We start from the raw sequence: 13,012 nt of genomic DNA, 5'->3' as shown, positions 1-13,012 counted from the left end.
GAGTTGGTTTTAAAAGCAACAGCAGATATGTGGTGGCAGTTGTTACTGATCTACCAGGTTCTTGCCCTCATGCCTTCCCCTTTGGAACAAGCCTGACCCAGTTCGACAGTCATGGTCCCTCTGTAGGATCGGCCAACCTCAGCTCTGGCATTCTGGGGAAGCTGTCATGGAATCGCGACCCACACACGTTTCCATCATCATAACCATTGTCATGTTGTTGTCATCCATTTACATGCCACTTTTCTTGCCACCCCTCATTTTGCAAGATTATTTTGTAATTACTTCTACTGTCATGTGGGTGTAAGTGAAGGATATTACCGTTGCTTTAGAGTGAAGGAGACAGTTCTGTGCCAAGTTTCTGGGAAGAGCTTCTATTCGCTCTACCATGACTTTCAAACTACTTCGGGATGTAGAACTTTCGTACCCACAGAACCTTACATGGCACTCAATATAAAAGCAGACCTGCCTCCACCTGAAGCCAGCTCAGCCCTGCTGTCATCACACATGTACCCAGAGCCTGCTGTCTCCCCAAACTTCCAAGGGATCACCTCATACTCCCCAAAGACTCCAGGGCACCCAGTTTGAAAACCCTTTTTACTATATGATTTTGACTGATAGAGGCACTTCTCACCCAAGCAGTAGTACCTGATTAACAGAGAAGCCAGGGACAGCCATTAAAAATTAAAACAGGCAATGGAGTCTTAATAGCTTCTTCTGCCTGTTCCTTTCTGGTTTAGTTTTCAGAGGGAATGTTTGTTGATGAAGAAATGCTAGATGTAGGTATTCTCTTATAGAAGTGGAAAAAAGAGAGTGAGGTTAATCACCAAAAGGGATGTCTCTGAAAGGAAGGGGGAGGCAAAGGAGAGCATCACAAATGTTGCTAACAGTAATTTTTGAGGATGCTTTTCAAAGTTGATATAGACACCAAAAAACTCAGGGTGGACTATGGTCCAGTGTTCATAGGGTCCGGCATTCTCATGTAATCAGAGATTAAAAAAGCATGAGTTTAATGTTATAATTACATAAAACTTAAAATGTTTATTTTACTCATTAATTACATACATATAATAGATATTTCTTTTTAATATATTTTATTGATTATGATATTACAATTGTCCCAATTTTTCCCCCTTTGTCCCCCTTCACCCAGCACCCCATTCCCTCTAGCAGTCACCACCCCTTAGTTCATGTCCATGGGTTGTGCATACAACAGTAAGTTCTTTGGCTTCTCCATTTCTATTCTTAACATTCCCCTGCCTAATTTGTACCTACCAATTATGCTTCTTAATCCCTGCCCTTTAACCCCATTTGCCCCCTTCCCCCTCCCAGCTGATAACCTTCCATGTGATCTCCATATCTATGATTCTGTTCCTGTTCTGGTTGTTTGCTTAGTTTGTTTCTTTTAGATTCAGTTGTTAATAGTTGTGAATTTGTTGCCATTTTAATGTTCATAATTTTGATCTTCTCCTTTTTTTTAAATAAGTCCCTTTAACATTTCATGTAATGAGGGCTTGGTGATGATGAACTCCTTTAGCTGGACCTTGTCTGGGAAGCACTTTATCTGCCCTTTGATTCTAAATGATAGCTTTGCTGGATAGAGTAAGCCAGGTTGTACCTTCCTTTTCGTCACTTTGAATAGTTCTTGCCAGTACCTTCTTGCCTGCAAAATTTCTTTTGAGAAATCAGCTGATAGTCTGAATGGGAACTCCTTTGCAGGTAACTGTCTCCTTTTATCTTGTTGCTTTTAAGATTCTCTCTTTATCTTTAACCTTTGGCATTTTAATTATGATGTGTTTTGGTGTGGTCCTCTTTGGGTCCAACTTGTTTGGGACTCTTTGCTTCCTGAATTTGTATGTCTATTTCCTTCACCAAATTCTTTCACTATTTTTTCAAATAAGTTTTCAATTTCTTGCTCCTCTTCTCCCTCTAACATCCCTATGATTCAGTTGTTCATACATTTGGAGATGTCCAGAGGGCCCTTATACTATCCTTGTTCTTTTGAATTCTTATTTCTTCTTGCTGTTCTGATTGAATGCTTATTTCTTCCTTATGTTCCAAATTGTTGATTTGAATCCTTGCTTCCTCTCCTTCATTGGTGGTTCCCTGTAGATTTTTCTTTATTTCACTTAGTGTAACCTTCATTTCTTCCTTTTTGTTGTTGCCGTACTCAATGAGTTCTTTGCGCATGCTGATCACCAGTGTTTTGAACTCTGCATCTGATAGGTTGGTTATCTCTGTGTCATTTATTTCTTCTTCTGGAGTTTTGTTCTATCCTTTCATTTGGGCCATATTTCTTTGTCTCCTTCATTTGTCATCTTCCCTGTGTTTGTTTCTGTGTATTAGGTAGAGCTGCTTTGACTCCCTGTCTTAGTAACATGGCCTATTATAGAAAAGGCACCTGTAAATTTTGTGGGGCAGAGCCTTAGCTAATCACCAGGGTGGGGCAACCCACTTCACCACTTTGTGGCTTTGTGTGGGGGCAGGGCTCAGAGAGGAGACAATGCTGCTGTCTGGCTTCTGGAGGTTTGCGGAGCACTCGCCCCGTTTCCAGTCACTTCACCCACTTCCAGTATGCAACTGACACCCTTCCAGCTGTTGCCCAGGTGGTAAATCCCAATGTGGGTGGGTTTGCATACATTCTAAGTCCATGCAGGCCCTTTCAATGGAGTCTCCTGAAAATCTAGCAGTTTCTTCCAAGGCCCCAACCCCCACTGGTTTTTATAACCAGAAGTTATGGGGATTTGGTACTTTCCAGCACTGGAACTTTGGGCTGTGCAATCTGGTCGGAGACTGGAATTGCTCACCCCCAAGTTATTCCTCCCGATTCTTATCCACCACACATGATAAGAGAACACCGCGCGGCCTCTCTGCACTGCACCACATCTCTGAGACCCCGCCTCTCCTACCCGTCTGGATGAATGTAGCTTCTTCAAATCCTTGGTTGTCAGACTTCCATACAGCTCAATATTCTGATGGTTCTGGGTGTTATTTGTTTTGAGATCTAGTTGTAATTCTTTCTATGGTTGCCCTAGGAGGTAAAATGTGTTTACCTATGTCTCCATCTTGACCAGAAGTCTATAATAGATATTTCAATTACATTAATTATCTACAATTGGAAAAAAAATAATATTATCACACATGAATAGAATTATCATAATCCCTTCCTGATCCTGAATTCCTTTTGTTGGAAATATTAAGTGTGTGAATATATTTCTTACGTTATTTTGATAACCTTGAAAATAGTTTAGCTTTCATATTTTTGAATTGCAACCCATTCTTGTCAAGGGTTCCTAAAAGAGAACTTGGGTCTAGAATTGGAAGAGTTAGAGAACACAGGTCAGAACAGGATTGGAAGTTCGTATCACAACTCCATGTTTACTAACCAGATGAGCGTGGTCATGTTCCCTAGTCTCTCTAGCCTCAACTTGCTCATCTGTAAAATGGAGCTAAAAAGAATTTAGTGAGATAAAGTACCAAGCTCATAATAAGCCCTCAACTAATGGTAGCTGTTAGTGGTAGTGATATTCAGTGGGAAAGCAATGTCAGTAAATAGTCCTTCGTAGTACCTGATTTCCATTTGCCCGTCTTCTTGCCTCCTGCCCCCAACCCGGGGGCCCTTAAATAACATACGCATATGCTCTGTTTCTTTGCCCCCAACTCTAAGGGAACACATTACTTGTCCCAAAGTACCCAAGGGCTGTGGACGACCAGCCCAGCCATGCTGTCAAGACCCTGTTGGAAAGAGAGGGGAAGGCAGTGTCGATCTGGTCTCTGACAAATCAGGCTCGAACCTCTGGGAGGGAGAGGAAAGGTCGGCTGTGGAAGCCAGGTCTGACAAAATCTGGGCACATTCCTCTTTGTCTTGAGGGTGCTCTCACATCTAATCTTAAAGTATAAAACGGCAAAATCCATTGAGTTTTAAACTCACAAGGGGCAGTGATGAGAGAGACAGAAAGTCCTAGATACCTAAAAAAGATTAGAGATGAATCTGGAATGAAAGAAACTTCAGTTTTAAATAATTAGCTGAGTGTTATTGCCAAATTGTAAGACGTTTCTCTCCTTGACTTATATTTGTCCCTGTGCTTTTTCTACATTAATTTCTCAATATGGGGAGGCTTTGAAGTCTGATTTTTACCTCTTATTAGCTTTGCAAGCCACTTCTTCATCTAAGAAATGTAGATAATAGTTAAATGCACAAAGGCAGTGGATAACTTGGATGAGAAAGTGTATGTGACATGCCTAGCACATAGTAGGGACTCAGTTAAGGTCAATTGCCTTGTTCTTTCTTCTCCAAAGTACTCAGACAGACTGATGCTCATGTTTCTACAAAGTGGTGGGGTGGAAACTTTCTTTATGTTTCCCTGAGTGAAAATGAACAGGCACCATCATCACACACATTGTCTTTAGACCAAACTGGTAAGTGAAGAGAGGAGGGATGATGTAGTGTCGAGGGAGAAAAGGTGGATGGCAGCTTAACAAACTTGAATGACTTTTTCCACACTTTCTCATGACTACTTGCCCATTTCCCCATCACTTCTCACCAAGCCCTATTTTTTCCTGAGAACAGCTGGTTCCAGTGAACTCCTCCCCTCCAGGTTCCACCCTAGAGTGCAGTGATCAGAGATGGAAAGTCTTGAAAGCGTCTACCACTCCATCATCGCCAGGAGGGTGCATGCATCCTGAATGAAACAAGCCTAAGAAGGAATACACTGGGATCGCCTCCTCCTCCATGTGTCTCTGTACACTTATGCATACCATCATGCAGTCTTGTGTCTGGCTTTGCCCTCTGAGCTGATTTTGTTCTAGAATACAGAGGTTCCATGTTCATCTTTCTTCTCTGGCAACTGAAACTTCCTATTGGGTGTTTCAACCTTTTTTGTTTGTTTGTTTGGAGTAAAGAAGGGTGTATTGATCAAGAAGGTGCCAACTGAGAAGTTGGGAGCCCTAGTGGCACTTCAACTCCATCTTAAGAAAGCACAGACTTCAGTCTTCTTTCACACCAGGGGAAGAGGAAATGGGAGTGGCAAGAAGGGATTGACTGCCTCAGACATCTGGGTGCTGCCAGTCAGGGTCTGAGGAAGATTGTGCTGGTTGCTGGGACGCTGGTCTCAGTTGCAAGGTTCCTGCAAATCTTTGATAAACAACCCTTACTTTCCTTATCTCCTCAAGCCACAAGCAGAATTCCTCTAACGATTAGCATTCTATTGGCAAGTCTAAGTGGAAGTTATTAGCCTGAAGGCCATGGGAACAAGTCAGGCTTGGAGTCGGAGAGGTCAAGCATTTCACTCTGTTACATTTACCCCCTAATTGTCATTTATTCCTCAGTATTGAGGGAAATAGGGCAACCAGGTCCAGGTTCAATTAAGAGGGTTCAATCAAGCTTTTAAGGTGGAATCAGATCTGCCTGCCCATTGTGCCCCATTTATCCATCTCGTACAATCTCACATGCCCACCTCTTCCGTGATGGGCCCCAAGCCTTAGAAGGAGCATTCTGAGGGTTAAATTTAGACAAAGAGTAAAGAGTAACTTTTATTATTATGCCCCTCAGGACCCAAACCATATGAGTTGGCCACTGCACAAACACTTCCGTTTAGCTGACAAGTAATGTAAAGCAGTCCCATTGTTTAAGGACCCACATGTCAAGACCTCTGCAGTGGTCTGTCTGAGTCATAGAACGGGGGCAGTAGAACAGGCCAAACAGCTGACTGATAAGGGTTAAATTCCCTAAGATTTCGTTAGCACCAGGTGTTCAGGTAAACTGTCTATGAGGCTTACACCACATTAGTCACTGAGATTGTTTAAGCATGAACTGTTGTGGCAATTTCTTTGAAATTTATATTATGTAAAACCAAAACTCAAAAGATAATGGACAGCACTAGAATCTAATATTCACAAAGGTGTATTATAGTTCCTATTGAAACATAATTTTCTCTCTATAGTCACCCGCACTTTTACCAAAGATAGCCAAATGGAGACCAACTTATCTGCAAAATAAATCTAATCTCAATAAACTTGCCCTGCTTATTTGTATAAGTCCAATAATTAACCACATAGGCCCCTTTAAATCTACTTTGCTGGAATTTTCCTCGGGAATCTTTAGATTGAACTTTAAAACAAAGATTTTATTTATTTATTTTTAGAGACAGGTGAGGGAGAGAGAAAAAGTGGGAGAGAAACATCGATGTGAGAGATTGGCCACCTCTCACAAGCGCCCCCACCAGGGGTGGAATCCACAACACAGACACATGCCCTGACCAGGAATCGAACCACACCCAACCCACTGAGTCACACCAGTCAGGGCTCAGATTGAATTTTAAATAGCCTCTCAAAACTAAGAAGCCAAGCCATATACTCACCATGAAATTTTGACTGCAATACCCGCACATTTGGGTGAATCCTCCTCTCTTCTCAAGGTCCCCAACATATCCTGAGGGTCTTTCCTTGCATCTCCCAGGAAGCAACCTTTGTTCCTTAGCAACCTGGAAAGTCTGCTGTGAACCATGTAAACTAGGTACCAGACTGTTTTCCCAAAGGGGTTTATCGGCTTACAAAGTCAATCTTAATTCCTCAAAGTCTTCTTGTCTGAGTCTGTGCATGTCTCTTTCAAACATGACATTCCATTGAAAGCCTTGATAATAAAACCAGTTTAACAGATTCTTATTGAACTTACATTGCCATGAAAATAAAGATACTCGTTATTGGATTCTGCAGGGATCAAGTAGTGAGAAAAATAAATATTTCAATTCTGCTTACAGATGTATAATTTACTAAATTGCTAAGTCATAGGTAAACAAGATTCCTTTTATCTGAAAAACAAAAAGATTAAAAAATCAGCAATGTCAAACAAAAAGTCATAGAAATTGTAACCATTTTCATCAGTTCATTCAGTCTTATATAATTAAACTTGCTGTGCTTGAATCCAGTTTTTCAGTTAGTTCTGTAGACTTTGCTTGATAATTCCAAGAAGTTTGCCGGCTGTCAAGACTCCTGTGATTTGCTCAGTGAAGTGGATACCCAATCACTAGAGATTGTGGAAGGTATATTCTAAGTGGGAAACACATTTTCTGACAGTTTCTTTGCCATTGTGAGGGCATCAGTCTGTGACAGGAGAAAGCCTCAATTTACCCAGAAAGCATACACACAAGAACAAGAACATATTGATCACCCAAACCAAGTGGCAGTTGAATGAAGTCCAGCTTAAATAAACTATAGTGGATGAGGAATGCAAAAACTCAAAAAATGCCAAGGAGCCAGGTTACCCAGGTGGCCATCTTGGGTTTCCCGTAGCCCCAACTATTCATTTAATTTACAGCCATTGTTTACCCACCTGAATGACTCTGATTCAGAAACACACTGCTGCCATGTTACAAAAACATCAGGATGACAAAAGTCTGGCAATGGGTCATTTTCTTGCGGAAATAAGATGGATTTGATTCACTGGAGCCACAATCTGATGCTTGGGGTCAGTCATTTTAATGTGTCCCTCAATTTTGATGACAGACATCTTATGTCAGGACATCTCAGATCCCCAGCAACATATTTTTGGAACATTTATAATATGTACTTATAAAAATACAACATAAAGAAGACTCACTGCTATTTTTTGACAGTGCTTTTTATATATTTTCTACTCATCAAAATAAACCTAATTAGTTTAACATTTCTCTTTGTAAGGAGAGAAAACAAATCTTTTGGGGCGTTTCAGAGACCCTTTGGAACACTTCAGGTATTCCCCTGGTCAAGACTCTATTTATAATTTAAATTTTTGGAAGTTTGTCAAAATATATCAAGAGATTTAGACATCTGACTATATAGGATCATGTCATTATGAAGCAATATGTAATTATCCATCTAATCAAAGTGGTAATAGAAAATTTCAAACACAAATATAGAAGTTTAAGTTGGTCCAAAGGTTGTGGGTTATTGTTAAGCTGATTAACAAATACAGAAGTTTACATAATTGTTAACAAAACAGTCTTTAGTATTGCAGAGATGCCATTTTCTTAGGTAATCAAGGACCTGGTTAAGGCAACATAAAACACAGAAAACTATTTTGATGAACACAGAATCTTTGCTTTCTAGGCAGAAAACTTTTTTCCAATATCAGTAGCAGACCAATAGTCCAAGAAACTTTGTCCTCTTCAGCAGAGAAAGAAAACCACACCATAATTTTGCATCAGCTTACTTTTTATGTTTAAATTTCTTTATTTTTTTTTAGCCAAAGTTATATGGGCATATAGTTCAAATATTGAATAGTACTAAAAGACATAGAATGGAAAACAGTACTTCCTGCTATCCTGGGACTCTTCCTACCCTCTCTGTTTAGAGCATCTGTTTCCTGGATCCCAGTGCCTTCTTCCCTCTTGGTTTGCTTCCTCATTTTGATGGAATATCTCCTCCACTAGCTCCTAGGGAAAAGGTGCACCAATCGGTCAGTTTTTAGAATCCTTACACACTTCAATGTTTTTATTCTACCCTCACACTTAATTGATCACCTTTCTTAGTAAATAATTGGATTGAAATCACTTCCCTGCAGAATTTGGAGCCATATTTGCATTCACTTCTCGTATTAAAGGTTTTTGTTCAGAAGTTTAATATCATTCAAATTCACATTTCTTTTCAATGACCAATTTTTATCTCTGAAGACTGGGGCTCTAAATATCAAAAGGACTACTCTTAATGTAGGTATTTTTTTCATTTATTGCATTGCGTACTCAGTAGAGTCTCTCAGTCTGGAAACACTTGTTTCTGGGATACTTTCCTGTCTCACATCCCAGGTAATTTTCTCTCCACTGTTGTCTTTATTCTCTTTCTTGATCTCATATCAGTTGGATGTTGGACGTTTTGCTCTGTTCTTTTCATTCTCTTAACATCTTTTCTCCCGTTGTCTCTCTTAATCTCTTATTCCACTTCCTAAAAGATTTTATTTTCTAAAAGACTTTCTTGACCTTGAAAACTATATATTAAATAATCCATTTATGATTCACTTTATAAATTTTTAGGATCTGCTTTTTATTTGATTGCTCCTTATAATATCCTATGAAATACAATCATTTTGCACAGGTAGTACATTTCTAATATCTTTGCAGATAGTTTTTTTTAGTGTTTCCTCTTTCCTTCCTTATCTTAATTTCCTCCAAGTTTGTTTCGAGCACACGTTTCATGTTTGGTTGAACAGTCTCGTAGAGATGTTCCAAGAATTTGTTGGTGATCCCTAACCATTCATATTTAGAAGAGAGGCTCTAACAGGCTGATTGGAAGCCCGTGTGTGGGATGATCAACCAAAAGGTCATCGAGTCACCCATCAGCCTTCATTGGAGGATTCCCATAGGCAAGACCTGGGACACCTTTCTCTGGAGTCATTCAGTTTCTCAAGGGAAGAATCCTGCCCAGTGACATGTCTAGCAGTGGGCATTCTGAAAGTGCACACTAAGGATCTGACTAGGGATAGCCCACAGTCACCCTGTTTCCACCCCTGTCCCTCACTCCTGATCTCTGCTGAGCCTGGTCTCCAATCTCTCCAGTTCAGTTTCTCTAGAAAATAAGCCTTTGTTCTCTTGTTGGAGAGCTGATTGGAGAGGGAGGGTGGTCCTGGTAGATACTGAGTCCCTGGCTGTCTGATGTAGTGATGATGACTACCACATATTAAGACTTTAAACTCTCTCACCGTTTAGCTGTCACATCACCCATGACTTTTGCAGCTCTGGGTAGCTCCTGGTGCCCTCCTTCTCAGAGGTTCTGTGGTAGGTCACCTCCTTTCCCATTAATTAACCTTCTCCAGCCACATTCTGCCTTCTAAAGGTACATTAAATCTCTCCTTCACACTTAACCGCACTTGGGATTCTTCAGGTGCAAGTGGCAGAAAACCTGGTCATTTTTCTTTCAGTCTCATTTTACATTCAATATTATTTTGTATTCATTTCAGGTGTACAGCATAGTGGTTAGAAAATCAAATGCTCTACCAAGTGCTCCCCCCAACATTTTAAATACTCACCTGGCAGTATACATAGTTATTACAATATCATTGACTATATTACCTGTGCTGTACTTTACATCCCTATGACTATTTTGTGACTACCAATTTGTTCATCTTAATTCCTACACTTTTTTCACTTAGTCCCTCAACCCCCCTCCTCTGACCGTAAGTCTAACCTCTGTATCTATGAGTCTGTTTCTATTTTGTTTGTTCATTTATTTAACTCTTCAGATTCCACATATAAGTGAAATCATATGGTATTTGTCTTTCTCTGTCTGACTTATTTCACATAGCATAATACCCTCTAGGTCCATCCATACCATCCCAAATGGTAAGATTTCATTCTTTTTTATGGCTAATATTCCATTGTATAAATACACCACAACTTTTTCATCTACTCATCTATCTATTCATGGGTTCTTGGGTTGCTTCCATAGTTAGGCTATTGAAATAATGCTGCAATGAACATAAGGGTACATATATTCTTTCAAATTAGTGTTTTGGGATTCTTGGGTTATATACCCAGAAGTGGAATCTCTGGGTCATAAGGCAGCTCCCTTTTAATTTTTTTAGGTAACTCCATGTTGCTTTCTACAGTGATTGCACCAGTCTGCATTCCCACCAACAGTGCTAAAGGGTTCCCCTTGCTACACATCCTCACCAGCACACGCTGTTTTTTGGAGTATTGATGATAGCCATTCTGACAAGTGTGAAGTGATATCTCATTGTGGTTTTAATTTGCATTTCTCTGATGATTAGTCATGCTGAGCATCTTTTCATATGTCTATTAGGTATTTGTATGTCTTCTTTGGAAAAATAGTTGTTCAGGTCCTCTGCTCATTTTGTAATTGAATTGTTTTAATGTTGAGTTGTACAAATTTTTAATATTAGCCCCTTATCAGATGTATGATTAGCGAATATGTTCTCCCTTTACTTGGATTTGCAAAAACTGTTTAGCTTTATGTAGTCCCATTTGTTTATTTGCAGAAAATATAGTCTTAATAAGTGCTGAAATAATTAGCAAATGTCTAATCTCATGAGACGGGAAGCCTGGAGGTGAAGGGCATCTGTCCCCAGAGATCAGAAATTGGCTCTGCTTCTCTGCCCTTTTTTCATTCCACACTCTTCAGTCTTCAAAATCTATAGCAAGATGGTTGTAGCACTTCCAGGCACATCCAGATAAAACAAGGTCTAGTGAGGGTGGAAACCACTTTTTCCTTGTGTCTCTTTTTAAAGGTGAAAAAAATCTTTGCAAAAGCCCTCCCCAAAGAATACATTTTCTTCTATTTCTCATGTCCTTTTCTAAACCAATCATTAGCAAGATGAATGAGATTTCATTATGGTTTGGGGGTTCAATGGAGGCTGTGAATTCATCACTATAACCATCACCATATTTCTGCTGACCTTTTTGTTCTTTGCGGCTAATGCCTTTTTTATCCCCTTACTGTGATTTTAGTAGGATTTTGGGAGGGAGAGGAGAAAAGTGTTCAATCTATCAGCCCACTTAACAGGAAGTTCTTCCACCACTTTCTTACAAAAAAAGTTCCTGTACTCCTAGCTCACTTTCTTTTCATTTTCTTTTTCTACTTCTTATTAAATTTTAACCCATACATAGCAAAGGAAAGAGTATAATATAATGAACACCCCATATACCTAGCTTGAGGAATTGTAATATTCAAGCTTTGCAATTATATTTACTTCATCTATATTTTTTTGATGATATATTTTGGAGTAAACTGCAAATATCATGGCATGCTACCTCTGAAGATTTCCAGATGCATCTTTTAAAAGGAAAGATAATTTTCTATGTAATCATGACACAATTATCACACTTAACAAAATCCAGCTAACTTTTATTTCCTGCAAGGCAGAGAGGTTCTATCACATTGGAGAAGGCTTCAGAAAGAGCCTACTAGAAAGTTTGGAAACAATTTAAATGTCCATCCATAGACTAGTTGAGTAAATTGAGATGTATCCATACTATGGAATACTAGGGAATATTTTAAAAGATGACATAGTTCTATACATGGAGAGATCTTTACACTATCACTAGGGTTTTTTTTAATGTCTCAATAGTATGTACAGTGTGGTCCGTCCAGTTCTTATTTAAAAATGCCTGTGTACACACAGTAAAGAAGTCTGGAAGGATATGAATCAAAATGGTAATAGCACTTGATCTTCAGTGGTAGATATGGATGCTGTTTTCTTTCTTTATACATTTCATCAAAATTGTTTTGACATTTGGGTCTTCAGCTGTTAACAGGTAATAGTGTTCTTGCCCTTTCTGATCTGGGGAAGTGGGTCCCCGGAAATGCACCTAGGGAGGTGTGGTCTCTGGACTGTAGACGTAACATGCAGAGTGAACGGCATCTTTGTTTTTATAAATATGGGAAGGTCATAGTCAATAACAAACTGTCATACTAATGGAGTTCTTTTAATAACACCTACCTGTGGTTTTGTTCTGGGGATTTTTTTTTTTGGTGTTTTTTGTGGTAAAATATACATAACAAAATTTATCATGTTAACCATTTCTAAGTGTATGGTGCAGTAGCATTGAGCACACTCACATTGTGGTGCAACTGCCACCACCATCTCCAGAATTTTCCATCATCCCATCTAAACCTCTCCGTACTCATTAAACACAAATGTCCCCCTCCCCCTCCCCCACTGCCTGGTAACTACTGCTCTACTTTCCGTCTCTATGGAGTTGACTATTCTAGGTATGTTGTGTAAGTGGAATCATACAATATTTGTCCTTTGTGTCTGGCTTATTTCCCTTAGCATAATGTCTTCATGGTTCATCCATGTTGTAGCATGTGTCAGAATTTCATCATTTTTTAAAGACTTAATTAATATTTGTATGGATATACCATATTTTGTTTATCCATTTATCTACTAATGGCCATTTGGGTTGTTTCCACCTCTGTGGCTTTGTTTTTAAAGGACTGTGCTTTCAGGAGCTGCTTTGAACTCAGGTATTTCTTTTTTTTTAAGATTTTATTTATTTGTTTTAGAAAGGGGAAGGGAGGGAGAAAT

The 13,012-nt window shown here is 39.4% G+C and overlaps 1 protein-coding gene across 17 annotated transcripts in view; it reads left to right on the top strand.

The window, feature by feature from the left end:
- The window catches only part of ATXN7L1 (ataxin 7 like 1), a 236,001-nt gene that overhangs the window by 204,500 nt on the left and 18,489 nt on the right, over positions 1-13,012 (top strand). The gene's annotated exons all lie outside the window — the stretch shown is intronic.

Source organism: Desmodus rotundus, chromosome 6, assembly GCF_022682495.2.
Source record: "Desmodus rotundus isolate HL8 chromosome 6, HLdesRot8A.1, whole genome shotgun sequence".
NCBI lineage: Eukaryota > Metazoa > Chordata > Mammalia > Chiroptera > Phyllostomidae > Desmodus > Desmodus rotundus.
Note: the sequence above shows the minus strand (reverse complement) of the source record. Positions and strands in the feature narration are given on the sequence as shown.